Source organism: Pinus tabuliformis, chromosome 1_2 (genome assembly GCF_031772625.1).
Source record: "Pinus tabuliformis cultivar Carrire ecotype Pingquan chromosome 1_2, CPIR1, whole genome shotgun sequence".
In the NCBI taxonomy this organism is placed as follows: domain Eukaryota; kingdom Viridiplantae; phylum Streptophyta; class Pinopsida; order Pinales; family Pinaceae; genus Pinus; species Pinus tabuliformis.
The window spans coordinates 372,259,441-372,274,660 of NC_142298.1; the positions used below are offsets into that span (position 1 = coordinate 372,259,441).

General features: G+C 34.7%; 1 pseudogene; it reads left to right on the plus strand.

The window, feature by feature from the left end:
* Nucleotides 1-3,366: 3,366 nt before the first annotated feature.
* LOC149205926 (protein RETARDED ROOT GROWTH, mitochondrial pseudogene) lies at nt 3,367-13,921 on the plus strand (annotated as a pseudogene).
* Nucleotides 13,922-15,220: the final 1,299 nt, after the last annotated feature.

Sequence of the window (15,220 nt, forward strand, 5' to 3'; positions counted from 1 at the left end):
AATTTGGTAATTTCTTGATCAAATATAAAATAATAGAGAAGTAAAAGAATCCAACATAATTCACAAGTAATTATCAACAAGCAGCAATCAAACCATAAATCCTATATGCATTGACTTCTCAAGAGTGAGTACCATCAATTAGATTGAAAACAAATTAGGTGCAGTGATTTGGGATAATGAAAGGTATGAGGAAAGCAGATAATGGGAACTTCCAAAAACGAATGGAAAGAGGTGCATGATAAAGAGTAAGTGTAGGCTTATCATTTGTCAAATTACCACACAATAACTATTTACACTAAAATTCATATTAATGAATATTTTGATCTCATACATAGTATATATATTTTGGTTTGATTTCATTAGTGAATTAAATCATTGAATCCATTAACAAATTCATTCTTTACAATATGGAAGAGACACAACCGTGGGTCGCATTGTACAAAGAGAAGAGTAGGAAATGGAACAATGATATGAAATAATTAAAATGTTTGAATGATAGAAGCATGCATTATCCTGATCATTTAAAATAAAATATGCCAATGAAGTTCTATAACAATTGGTTTGTTAATCAAGTCATAGAGAAATATAGTGCATTTGGTCATTATCCAAGTGTTGAAGAGGATGTGATAAATATAGGGATTGGGTGCAACAAATCATAAATTATAATCTCTTTCTATAGAGTTTAAATTCATACTACACCTTTCAATTGTAATATATATATATATATATATATATATATATATATATATATATATATATATATGCATATTTTTAATTATGTTCAGGTTATTAGACAGATGACTTTTTTATAGGTTCATTTTTCCCCATCTATGTGGGAATATGGAGATGATTTTCACACAAAGGATTCCAATGATGGATACATAACACAAGAATAGGGAGTGGAAGTAATGTTCGACCAATCTAGTCATGCTAGACAACGTGATTAAAACCTAATGCATGGGACATTAGGTTACGTTGGAAAGATACAAGAGATCATTCAAGTGGAATTCTCTTCGTTATAATGTGTAATTTTTAGGTGCAAGTGGTTGGACACCTTTGATTTGAATAATGTAAAGGAAGATCACGATAGTGGGACGATATCTATCAACTCTAGAAAAATGTGGCATATAGCTAGGGAGCCTTATGTTTTCCCAAAACACTACAACTAGGGTTTTTTTGCCCATATGTGTTGGATAGGAATTGGTGGTTCATATTAAGACATGACCCTAGATCAAAACATATTTTTGAGAACGACAGTGTTATCTTGCTAGGAAAGGAAGATAATTAGGGTGATGGCAATGGAGAGTGATATGCACATGTGTTATTTCATCATTTATACTATTATGTATATTTTTTCTTTCTTTATTTTTCTAATCATATTGTTTTTTTACTAATGTTGTTGGCATTTTATAATATAATTGGTAATATTCACAAATGTGTTTACACGTTTGTTTGCACTAGAAACATTTTTACACTTAAAACTAAGTATTTCCAGTTATGTACAATATCTACAATAATAAGGATTCATTGTCACAACCCTTATCAAATAGGAAAATAACAAAAAAATAGTGAATTTAGAAATAACATTAACATTTAGTCTTGATTTAGATACTTAGTAGTTTATTAATCAGTTCCCATTTTTTTCTTCTTGTTCAGTTCAAAATAAACATAAATCATCATGTAGTGAGAACTTTATGAGGACTTTAACAATGAAAAAAATATGTATTAATATGTAAGATTAAATTCTTAACATGAGAGGTAAAGTCATGTTTACTATATTTAAATTATAGTTCTTGCAACATTATGTAAACTAAAAGGATGTCTTATGAATGTATAAAATGGTGTTTACATCTTTTTATGGACCATGAGACGCTAGCAGAAAATGATGAAATTAATGACTAGGTGACTAAAAAAGTTAGTCACAACGATTATTTCAACTGAATTACTACTAAATTTGAGAAATTTTAAGTGACCAAACTAAAAACGACTAACTTAAATGGCTAATTTAGTCTAGGGAAAACATATACGACTAGATAATAACTGACTAAACTAAAAGCAACTAACTTAAATGACTAATTTAGTCCAGGATTAAAATATATGACAAGATAATAAGTGACAAAATTATTTCATGACGATACTACCCTACAAGCCACCAAATTTCTATCATATCCACGAGGAAAACAACAATTTGTGGCTCAAGATATAACTAATATGGAACAAATGTAGATCTAGAGCCTAGGATTTTGTTTTTCCTCTAATGTTTATGGACAAAGAGATTAATTTCTAAATCATGTGTGAGCCAAACTATAACCTTTCCCATGTTGACTCCATCTATTGAATATCATGGAAAATCTCCATAGATTAGTTATCCTTACTAAAACAAACATTCCATTGGAAATAATCATTAATCCTATCACATTACTACTTCACTATACTTTTTAACCACCCAAAGCATATTTTGATGTCTACCCTTCTTATTTCATGACAACACTATGCTACAAGCCACCAAATTTCTATCATATCCATGAGGTCAAAACCAATTTGTGGTTCAATACATAACTAAGTTGGAACAAACTTAGCTCTAGAAGCTATGTTATTTTTCCACCCCTAACGTTTATGGACAAAGAGATATAAATTTTCTAAAACATGTGAGAGCTAAAGTATTACCTTTCCCATGTTGACTCCCTCTATTAAACATCATGAAAAATATTTATAAATTAATTATCCTTATTAAACCAAACATTTAACTGGAAATGATGATTTATCGTTACCATCACATTGCTACTTTTTTGCACTTTTTAACCACACAAAACTTGTTCTGATATCACCATAATTCACTTTTGATAAATCAACAAAAATCCCCTCAATTAGTATTTGGTGACACAAACTTAAAATTTTTCATAACTTAATAATTATTTATAATAAAAATACCTCCCATTAAAAAAAAAAAAAAAAAAGAGAAGACTCAACCTTCTATTTAATGGAATTTAATTCCCTTGATAAACACAAAATCATTTCACTTAATTTTCATTCAAGGTTTCATGGATTTGTTTCTTTCGAAAATCAAAATTGTTTATTTCCCTCCATTTGAAAGTTTTTTCCATGAGGAAGAAGGACAAGGAAGGGAACATTTGGAAGGATCGAGTGTTGAGGCCACTTTTGGCTTCGCATGACCGCTAGATTTGAGATCTATTCTCTAGTAGGGGCTTCCGGTTGGACTCCGAGTGTCCCATAGTGACTTTGAAGGCACAAGCATGCATACATGCATCCTGTGAAACACGTTCCTAAAACAATCATTTTTTTCATGTTCCTCTTGCGTCTAAGGGTATATGAGGTGAAGAAGGCAAATATTGTGAACCCAAAGCCATGCTTTCTTACTCTGCAAGTCTCGGATTGACGCCAACCCTTGGCGCCTTCTCTCTCACACGTTTGGTCGCATGTCACGGGATCAAAGGGCTTAAGTGCTTTAAATCCTTTACCACTGTCAGTAGAAAATGTTCGATTCTTGTCCCCAATAAAGAACTCCATAGATGCTAATTTCATGTTGTGGGGAAATTATAGTGCCACCCGTGTAAAGTTGTGGGCTGACTATGTCATATTCTCGTCTTCTTTCCCAACCACACATGAGGTTGACTGGATTCGGCGGGAGTGAATAATTTGTCCATTGAAGTGAGCCATGAGTCCATCATGAAGAACACACTAAATATATTCCCTTCAAGGCCTTCTTCTTTTCCACTAGTGTGGAATTGAAGAGGTTGCAAGTGGAGCATTTTTTTGACATTGTGCCCCCTCCTACACTAAATGTCAACTATGCCATAGTCAAGTAAAACAACACTTTACAACACCATACAACACATGTACTTGTGAACGACACTAAAGAGAGAAGGGAGTGTTGGATCAATTGCCATTATATGTTAATCTTCCAATATTGATCTATTGTATTGTTCAACATTGTTGATCATGAAGAAGAAGGATATTTATAAATTTCCAAAAAACATGCTTCACGTTTACTTTATGAGGCAAGAAAGGATGATTATGATGTAGTGCATAAGCCATCTTTAGAGACATGGATCCAAGGTGGTCTAGACTATATAGTTGGATAAAGTATTTCCCTTGACCATTTTGTTCGACATTTTGACGGTATGGTGGAAAATTCTACACATTTAAATCGCAGAATGGAAAAAGCTAGCACATTTACCCTGACACAAGAGAAACTCTTTCAACTTGTAGGAAAGGAAAATTCCAATCTTGCTGATGCAATTATTAAACTTGGCCTTTCCTGGAAAAATGAAAACTATGAAAACATTTGGGAGCATATTAGAGATGAATATGAGCTAACCCAGCGGTCTGGTTGTTTAGACTTTAAACTCAAGTTCTTAGAGGATAATGTTCATTACTTCTTGGAAATACTACAAAACAAAAAGTCTAACTTCTTGGAGTGGCTTATCATAATATTGATAAGTACATAGATAGTTATTTCTATCTATAATATTGTTTGGGATACTATAAAACTTTGTTTGAGAGACTGAAATATATCTAGTATAACTCATTCATGTGATATGCCATTGGTACAAGGCTAGACAGATCAAGTAAATATTTTCCTAAAGAAATGAAGCCCATCAAATTATTTGTGGTGGACTTCATGTGAACAGAGGAGACTGATTAAAGTCATTAATTTATCAATACAACCCTAATCTTTAGCATGGATCCTTTTCTCATTATCAAAATCCCACATCTGCCACTGAATAGTAACAAACTCAAGAGTCAGAGTAGTTTCCTTTGGAGTTCTTGCTTCTTCAGTTTTGTGCATTTGTTTCTATAAATTTTCTGGTGCTGCTTTGTTTCCTAATTGTTCTTACATTTTTTTAAATAAAGTGACAGTCCAAAAACATACAGAATATCAATCTTTATTTAGATGAAGTCTGAACACTTCCTTTACATACAATTTTCCTTATCAAAACTGAACATGAAAATGTCCTAGGCAACTAGCCTTGCCACTCATTATTGTATTTCCTATAAAAAAAATTCCCTTTAAAATTTTATCAATTGTCAATTAAATTTTATCAATTGTCATTTCTCTTTTTTAAGGATTTTGATTGTTTCTTGGTTGCTCCCCAATCCATATTTGTTGATATTATTTACTGGATAAAGCACCATTCTAGTGGAAGAATGTATTTTTACAAACTAGTTATCTCAAGTAGATCTTTATTCCTCTTTAATAGTAGACAAAATTTCAAATATACTCTTTATTTTAACATTGAATTGCGAGAATCTGAATCTATTAGGCTCACTAACACAAAGTTCAATACTCGATAAGATTATATAATGTGATTTTATTATTTTCAATAAATGATCACAAGAGTAGCTCAATGAGACTGAAAAGTACATCCAACAAACAAAAGGACAATGTGAGAGTGTGAAAGACATTTCCTAAAACAAAAATAGAAATAATTATAAGTACATGAAGGAATCTATGTGCTAAAGTATCTATTAAAGTGATAAAGACTAAGATCAATGCAATGCAGTTGTAGATGCGATAAGAGAAGATTATGTTTAATTTCCAACTAATGACCACAAGAATTAGTGGGATTCAAAAGTAGAATTAGTGCAATTAGTTCAAGTAGATAGTGGGAGTGCAAAAGAAACTCCTAACCCTAATCTATAAAAAAGAAAAACAACCAAAAGATAATCATTAATACTTCAATATAATATATATATACAAGGAAAAAATCATGCTAAACATAACATGCAGACATTAGAATCTCATTGGATGTCTCATTAGAGCTAGAAGTAGGATGAGAGGAGGAAGAAGAAATAAACACAACATAAGAAATCGTTGTAGAAGAAATGGCTTCTAAAAATGTGTAAATGGCAGAGCTTTTTGTAAGAGGCACGTCTAGAGATGTGGTCATGTTAGCACTCAAACCAGCAAGGAACCTAAATGGGTTCCTAAGAGGGAAACTACTGGGTTAAGTGCAAAGGTGGAGGCGTAGGCCACTGTCACCACAACTAAGTCTCCTTTCTCTTTACGGAATTTCACTGATGGGAGGAGTCCCAGTAGTGTACGGATCACTTGTAAAGTATATGTCAATGGATAGGTGGGAAGTGACCTTGAAAGCATTTTCCCAAGGATGGAGTGAGGAATGGAACTTGCTCTCTCTTTAAGAATGGGACTTGGTCCACCAGGGGTAAGAGGTGAGGATTGAAGGGGTTGAGGGAGAAAGGTTAGGCCTACAAATGAGGTTCTCAATCCCTATAATCATTTTGGAAACTTGGATTCACAAATGGTCCTCGAGAAATAATCTTTATTGAGAAGTGGGACCACACAGGGCCAAGTGGACCCAGCCAATGCTCAGGGAGGGAATGGAGCAACCAATGATGTTCCTATCCTAGACAAGGTGAGGGGAAAGGACCAAACATGAATACTTACTTCAAAAGTTTGAATTGATCCTATTGATGTCTAACCTTTTGGGATGTCTAGGCAAAATTTGATTCGAGAGCTAGGGCTTGGGATTCTTGGAGATTCCATTGGTAGAATTACCTCAAATTTGGAGGGGAAGGGGGGCGACCAATTACCGCAGTATCTTGTAGGAGATCAAAGTTTTTCCTTCGGTCAATTCTTAGGAAATTGATTCCCTTGGTGTCCTAACGTTGCTAGACTTGGGAAAAAAGAAGAAAATGGTAAAAATAGGGTTAAAATGATCACCCCTTTAAGGGACCAGTGCCTAATTCACTTGCAGATATGGAATCAAGGATGGTGATGAGTAATAAGTTGGTTTCCTGAGAGAAAGAAAAGAAAAGTGACCTTCAAGCATTTATACTTCAAAGAAAATGATGCAAGCTTAACGAGACAAATAATCTCTAGGACGTTCATTCATGTAACATTGGCCCATACATTAAATTAACTAAAACATGCTCAATTCCACATTTTGATTATGCAACAACTAGCCTAATTTTAGCACTATGTAGCAACAATAATAATAACATCAAAATACACTTACAAAATTATAAAGTATATCCAATTAGAATTTCATTCACAAGAGAAAGATCTTGGACAAGATAAATAGCTCAAATCTATACGTCAAAATTCGTCCATCTCCAAAAAATATCCTCCGAGAAAAAATGTGAATTTCTCTATGACTAGAGAGATCTCAAGTCAAGTGATAATACAAATGAGTGTATCTAAGATCAATATATAGCCTCCTAAGGAGTTTGAAATAGCCTATGGGCCTACATTGGCCTCTAATGATAAAATAATGTGCAAATATAACCCTTATTTGTCAAAAGCCCACCAAACTAGCCCATAAGTGTAAAAATAAGCCTCACAAGGGGCCAAATAATAATATGTACATGCCGTAGGGCCCTCCAAAAGCTCAGTAATATCCTAAGGTGCCATATTGAGGAATAAATTCCTTTGAATATGATTGACAAGGGGATGGCCCCTTCGTATCCAAGTAGTAGACCTATGGAGTTCATAGTGGCTCTAAGGGCACATAAATGACCCCATGGGTCTCCATATGATTTGGAGATGCCTATAGATCCTTTGGAAGGGTTCCAGTGGTGGAATGAATGATGCCATGACATAGTACAAGTTCTGCGACACCTTCCAAGATTGTGGGGCTCCTGTGGCGGTCTGCTGGGCATAATGTACCAAGCATATCACCATCATCACAAAATTGGATCAGTAGTAGCCTCTAAGCATCCATGAAGATCCATGGAGTGGTTTCTACTGCTATGGAGGCCCTTGGTTCTCTATGCACACCCTACATGTGCCAATGTAGACCTCTGGGGGTTAGCTCCCCATATAATCTTGCATAAGATTCAATGCCTCCCCTAGGCTTCTAGGACAACCAGTCACTAAAATAACCATGTAAAAGAGCTTACAAAGCATGGATAAAAAAGTGGGCACATCATAATGTCATGCCCTTCCGTTGTGGGCTTTGGCATGTCCTAATGTCTCCAAGATCGAAAGGGGGTTACCCAAGTACCTTATTAGGTTTTTTTAGCACTTAAAGGGGATAGTATGTTGAAGGTACATCCCTCTAATGGGGGTGAAAAGTGACAAATAAGTGAGATGGAATAGGGAATGAGAGGGGGAGTCCTAGGCCACATAGTCGGGCATAAGAGTAGCTAGATAAGGGGAAACCCACACAAGGGTATGTAATGTATAGGGGGGAGAAATCATGGTACATGAAGTGCCCCGAACTTGATTTTTCCACCCTTCTTTATATGGTTTTTTTCTTTCATGAATTTTCTTTAATCAACTGTTTGGGGATCAAAGGACAAGAGCATCATGTGTAAGATATAGGAGTCATCTCTTTTAGTTAGGGTGGTGCATTTCCCTCCAGGGGTTGGGACAATCATGGGTTCTTGAATGATAGAGGAGGCTACTAGAGTTGGGTTGGGACAATAATGGGTTCTAGGCTGAAAGAGTCTACTGGGAGTTTATATGATTACCAAGGTGCAAGAGTCTATTAGGACTATGTACCATACTAACATTGGAACTAGTAACATAGGGAACACTATAAATTGTAATATTATTGACATGCATTTGATAGTAATATAGGTTATCATAACATACTATGACACTAGCTAGTAGAAATAAGAGGTTCATATGGGTTGGATTACTGTTGGTCCACCTGTTCTCCAAGATTTCCCTTATCAGGCAACTGAGAAAGGAGCCCTTTCACATGAGAGAGTACAAAATTTGTAGGCTTTCTTGGAGATACCTTTGGGAATAGTTGTGAATGTGAGCTCCATATATGACAATAGATTTCAGGTAGGTCTCTGAACTTCTTGCATCAATACGAGAGGCCAAAAAGATCTAATTGTGCCACATCATGTCTAAAGTTTTCTACCATTAGGTAAGTATCTTGTGTTCCTAGGATCATTCAAAAAAACATTTGAGGGAGGAATTCCTTCCAAACCCTTTCCTTTGTCATCCTCTTCTTCCTCCTCATCTAGCCTAGCAACCTTGTGTAGGATTCATGAGTGAATGCAATTTAAGGATGAATGGAGGTGACTATTGCCCACCTTGAAATAAGGAGGTTTTCCTTTCCTAAAGACTAACTTCTCAATGTCTTCATCAATATCTTCTGCACTATTTGAGCCTGGGTGAACCCTTCTCTCTATAGGGTAAAGTACAGTCCTGCAACTTGCAAATCTGTTGCCATGGACACTGGGGGTAAACCGCACTTCTTCATCACTTTAGCTTTGGCCTATTCTAGATAAGGATTGGGATGTGCTTGTCCATTGATGTGGTAGGGTAAGTCAAAATCTCAATAAAGGATAAGCTCAAACCCACAACCAACATTAGCCAAGCAACTTGAACCACCCAACAGAGATAAGAAAAGGAATAAATGAACTATAGTGAAACAACAAAGGGGTGGTATGTTGGCTTACATGCTAAAAAATAAAACTTGTTCATGTTTTTCTCCATAGATGAGGTCTATTATTACATGTTATAATTTGATTACTATTAGGGAGGTAGGTGTGGGGAGGGTATCTTCAACCTTAAAGGATATCAACTAATAATGAGGTGGAAGCCTTGGAATTATACGAAGGTCTCCGAATATTAAAATATAAAGGGGTCCATACAACTACAATGGTGGGGACCCCTCAATAGTTGAAACATTAATGTATCAAAAGGATTTCAAATAATTTCAGTCTATATAGGCTAGCACAAAGAATTCTAGTAGAGGTTAAATACTTTGAAAGATTTGATTTTTTTTGATGTCCCATGAAAGCAACACAAGGTTGTGGTAAGGTAGACTAACAAGGGAGGTAGGTTGCAGATGGGTGTGTGATTCAAATGGGGCCCTACTACATCCATCTATCCCCATGAATTCATTTAAATATTATGGTGATCCCTCATTTAAGCACACATAAAATCATGTAAAGTTTGACACGATAGAAATTTAATACACCAATATCACCCCTTATGGTTCTTCCTCACAAATTTTGCATAAGTGTTTATGAAGGCTACAATGGAGGAGTCAAGTGCCACTTGTCGGTTTATTTAGCCAGGAATTGGAATTAATATTGCATTATTCTCCCTTGATTTGAACTTTGACAGCCTCTCCAAGTGCAAGCATTAGGTGTGTGGGCTTGTTCAATAGGGAATTCAGATTTTGTTTGACTTATTTGTCTCTACTTTAGAATTTTACTTTTGGCAGGAGCAATGGACATAGAATGGTGGTTTGCTATTTGCTCATATTTCTAGGATTGTGGCAATGGCTCACTACCATTGGAAGAGTGTTTCTTGTGAATATTTAGAGCATGGTAGGGTAAAAACAAGAGTGAAGCACATGTAAAAGAAAGAGTGGAGGTGCAGTGTAGTATGGTGAATTGCACCATTCTTTGATGGAGTGTTATGATGTTATCCTTCCCACTCAGGTTCTATTCTTTCAAGTGACATGGCAAAGCTTTGAGCTTCACAAAAGTGGGTTTACCCTATGTATCATACTCAGAATGAAGGAAAATTTCTAGTTGGGTTACTTTAAGAGATGCATTACGTGGAAAAAAAAGAAGGAAGGAATAATATGAGGATCATTTTCTAAAGAAAAAATATATTAGGGACTCGTATGCAATGGACACAACAATCACATGTTGGAATTCTAGGATTGTCAAAAAAGTGATGCATTAATTGGGATTCACTATAGGAAGTATTTGGAGTTCAATGTAAATCTATGGAACCTAAAACATATGGTTCGAAGAATCGTGGCTCATTTCGATTTACCTCTAGAAATTGTGTCATATCCACCTCTTGAAGATTCAAGTCCATTTGTGGGAAGATCTTTTCCCTTTTGTAGAATTATAGGGGTATTCATCTTGTTCAAAATATTATAATGGATGAAAGTACATATAAGGTTAGCCCTGTTGCTGTAATCGAGTACGAGAGACACATGGAGGGCTATTGGAAGTGAGCCAAAGCAGGATAAATAAGAAAATGATTATAGTATGCATGGAAACTAGTATTTGTCTTTTCCATTTTTATATATGTAAGGCAATACACCTGTAAGGCCACAAGAGGTTGGATCAGGGAACATTGAGTATATGGTTTGAGGGACTATAATTTTGCATTTTGGACATTTAGTTATGGCTACCAATTTTCTTTTTTGTATTACAATGATGTTTGGCTTCACTGCAACATTTTCTTATAAAAATATATATTTTATTGTGAAAAAATATAATTTGTTTACTATTGTGATTCTTGTATATGTTCTTAGACATCCTAGATGTGTCTAGTAGTATTTCATGCAAAAATGAATTGAAAAAATTGTTTGAAAGAGCTTATTTTCATGATTCAAAATTCAGATTTTACATGAAATTGAATTATTTTCAAACTTTTTCTTTAAATACCAAGTAGCATGATGGTTGGAAGAAAGCTTAGATTAGAAGAAATTTTATTGTGATCAAATGCTCTTTTCTAGGTTCTTAATCTTCATCAATTTATCTAGATGACTTGAAGTAGTTGTCTACACATTTTGTTCCACTTAAGCCTATGTCTAAAACAATTATTTACTACAACACGAGATCTTTCTTTAGATATATCATTGTCAATCACAGTCTCAGTATTCTTTATATGGTTAGTAGCCCTGTTACGTTTCAAATTTGTATCTTGCACTAAATCTTGCTTTGTATTTTCTTCATCAACAAACCCTTCCTCTTTGTCCTTGCCTGTATCAAAAGAGACCTTATGTCCCTTCCAATGGACACTTACAATTTTCTTGGACTTGTTTCAAATTCCCAGTGCCTGTTTACCTGTTGTAGATTTATTTGGTACAAGATTATAGATATTTTATTGATCCTCCTCACAACATGTATTTTTTAAAACTTGACAATTTCCCACATCACTATAGTAACCTTTTCTCAATGCTACAGGCTTCCTCACTCCAGAATCAGCTCTAAGAAAACTCCTCATCATCAACATATGCAACACAAATATAGTTCCATCATCATATCCATCATCACAAATATGACTTTCTTGAAAACAGTTACTAGTTTGATTGCATTCATTTATAGTTGGAAGAGGCTGCTTGCTCACGTAAACACGGACAGAACCACTTTTTTGAGAGTTGTTGACATCTCTTACCTTGAAACAATACACATGAATTACTTTGAGTAGCACCAGAAATCTCTGGTTCAATTTGAGTTGAATCTGGAAGTATCATAGGACAAAATGGCAGTGAGTGGCAACATATTGGGGTAAAAAGCATGCATGGGACATTAGGATGCACTATCGAGCTTCAAGCTGATGTAGAATAGGTTGTTCTTCTAGTAGGGGTGGCTACTATGAATCCATCGTATTACAATTTAGTTATAAGGGGGTTTTTCTCATAACATTCATTCTTACAAAGGTAATGATTGGAAACACAATCATCCCCAACTTTATTAAGGACATCAAACATGTTTCCTAGTATAGCTTTCCTATTGCAGAATATCCCATTACCAAGTCGTGTTTTCAGTGTGACGTCAAATCCATCTGTTGTAACATTTCCATGAATAATGGATTCCAAATCTCTTCGAAAACCTATAAAATGATGTGCAGTGAAAAATCTGAGAGAGCCAAGATTGGAGGAAACCACAGGGAAAATTGTTTCATGAAGTATCACATAATCCCCTTCTAGGCATGCAACTAATTCTTCTCTTTCATGGAGATAACAGGTATACTGAATATCAATGGTTTGAATGAAGTCGAATCCAGGAGGGATGGAAAACATGTTCTTCACCTCAGGCTTCACTAAAACATTAATTTTTTTAGGTTCCCTAGTTGGTAACATTGACAAAAATTCCTGGCACTTTTATTGCATTTTTCTCAGTGGTAAACTTGTTATATTGAAAACTTCCTTTCCCTTCCAATGCCTTCTTCAAAATATCCACTGATTTTTAAGTTAACAAAGTTCTCCACTCTTTTTATTCAAGCGAGCAGTACCTGGCTCAAAAAGTGACACTTAGTCAACAATTTTAAGGTTGTTTCTTGACGACTCATATGAATCTAGTTTAGGAGTTATGTGCCCAAACATCAAAGCGTTTTCATTTCCCCCTCATTAAACTTGAAGCAATTGAATCAAATTTCTATTTCAATATGGCTTGTGGATTCATATGTGCCAATGCTACGATAAAATCCCCTCGAGATAAAAATGACTTTTTTATGTATTATGCCTCCTTCAAATGAACTCCAGTAAATTCAAATCTATCCATCCTCTTACTTCCAGGATGATCTACCAATTTGTGGGAGCTATAAAGGTTACAAAGCTATGGGATTTTGCATCATGTAATCATCTATGAGAGTTAACATAGATATGGGTCTCCTAAAATGTCATTCATGTATATCATTCTTACTTTCATACAATACAATGTGTTATTTAATAAAAACTACACATCTATTTGTTTTTTTTTAATATATTGTGCCCATACATACCCATTTTGGGGGTTCATGTTTCTAGGCATTCCCATTTCGTAAAATTTTAGATGTTTATGTGTTTTGTCTAACTTAGCCATAGTGAGATCTTATTCTATGCTTAATTTCAACATCCAATGATTCAAATGCAGCCCTTGAGAGATTAGGAAGTAGGGACTACTTTTGAATATCAGGCCATGGCCTCTTCTTAAGCTGAAATAAGAAATCCATATCCTCTTTTGTAAAGAAAAACAATGAAAAAACCCTTCATAAAAGGGATACAATACTTAATTATCCAGATAGAAAGGTCCTTGTAACTTGGCCATTGCCCCATCAACTTTTCAACTAAGGTTTTCTCCACAACGAAAAGGGAATTTCCTTGGAGAGTGGGTGTTTTGATCATTATTTACAGCAACTCTATTAACTTCCTCATGAAATGATCATGATTTGAAAGCACCTTCCTTCCTTGCTCCGTAGATTCGACATACAGGATTTGGAAATATGCTACCTTCTCCTTGAAATCCTGATCACTAGGAGTTTTAAGATCTACCATGGAAAAGAGCTCATCTGAGCAGGTTTGTTTAGCTATCAGTAGAAGAGAAAAGTGGTTTCCAGAGAAGAATTCCTAATGGCCAAAAAGAGCTATACTTAAACTTTGCATTATTTTTCTCTATAACCCCCTTATTGTCATTATAAAGAATAGGTTGTTATTAGTTTACATCTTCGTATTTTGTTCTGAATGGATTTGTTCATTTTCTTTTTCTTTCTTTAGAAATAATCCATTGCATCTTTGTGTCTATTTCAAGGCCTTTCTTCACTAAGAGAAATGCATGCACAACTTTATATATTTTTTAAGTAAATTGTTATAAATTTATAAGTTGCATAACATGTCTCATGTTTCTAGTTACTTCTATGCAATACGGGTGAGAAGCTACCACAACACACATTATATTAGAAATTGTGGAAAACATAATTTGTGGCTAATTTTGGCGCGAGTAACTATTTTCTTTAGGTTATGATTATCATATATGACATTCTATATTTTCTTGCTACTAATATTCTCTGAGCTCATATATCTTTGTGGAAATGTTTATGTAGTGTGATAACATTGGAGTTAAGAATGGTTTTCAAAGTGTCCTTTGTGGACTTGAACCAATTGCTTCTTTTTCAGGTTGGTGATGGTTCTTTTTTATTTAAAATCTCTTTGTGGTTTAGTTTTTGTTGCAGAACAAAATATTTTGAAGGCTTGTTTTCCTACCATGATAGGTGGCCTAAAGATTCTTTAATTTCTTCAATTAGAGTCAAGTCTTGCCATATAATATAGTAGTAAAAGGACTACTAATTTTTCAAAACTATTGTCTTGTTCCAATCTACAGTAGGATTGGAGATTCTACATTTGGGAATTGTTCGGATGACGTCAATGATGAAAATCAATTATGAAAAACATAAATAACACTAAAGAATGTAAGCTATTTTTGATGCAAGAGTTCCCTAAAAAATGAGGCATTATGCCTAATTCATTTTGTAGATGGTGCTCCAGCTGAAAGAAGATTACATAAAATAGCATTAATAAACCATATTATAGTAATTGTCAGAATATAGAAGGTTGTGGTTGTACTTTTTGGAGCGACCCATTTCCTATGTGAAGGTATAAACTAGGATACAAGGCCTTTTTAAAGGTATTTTTATGTTACAACTCTACCATCATGCAGAAGTCTTAGGAGTCCTTGGTGCTGCCACAAATCTGTATAAATTGTCCAACAATTGACTAGGATGGCCACTTTCTAGTTTCCACCTTTTGTGGAAGAAGTGATATGC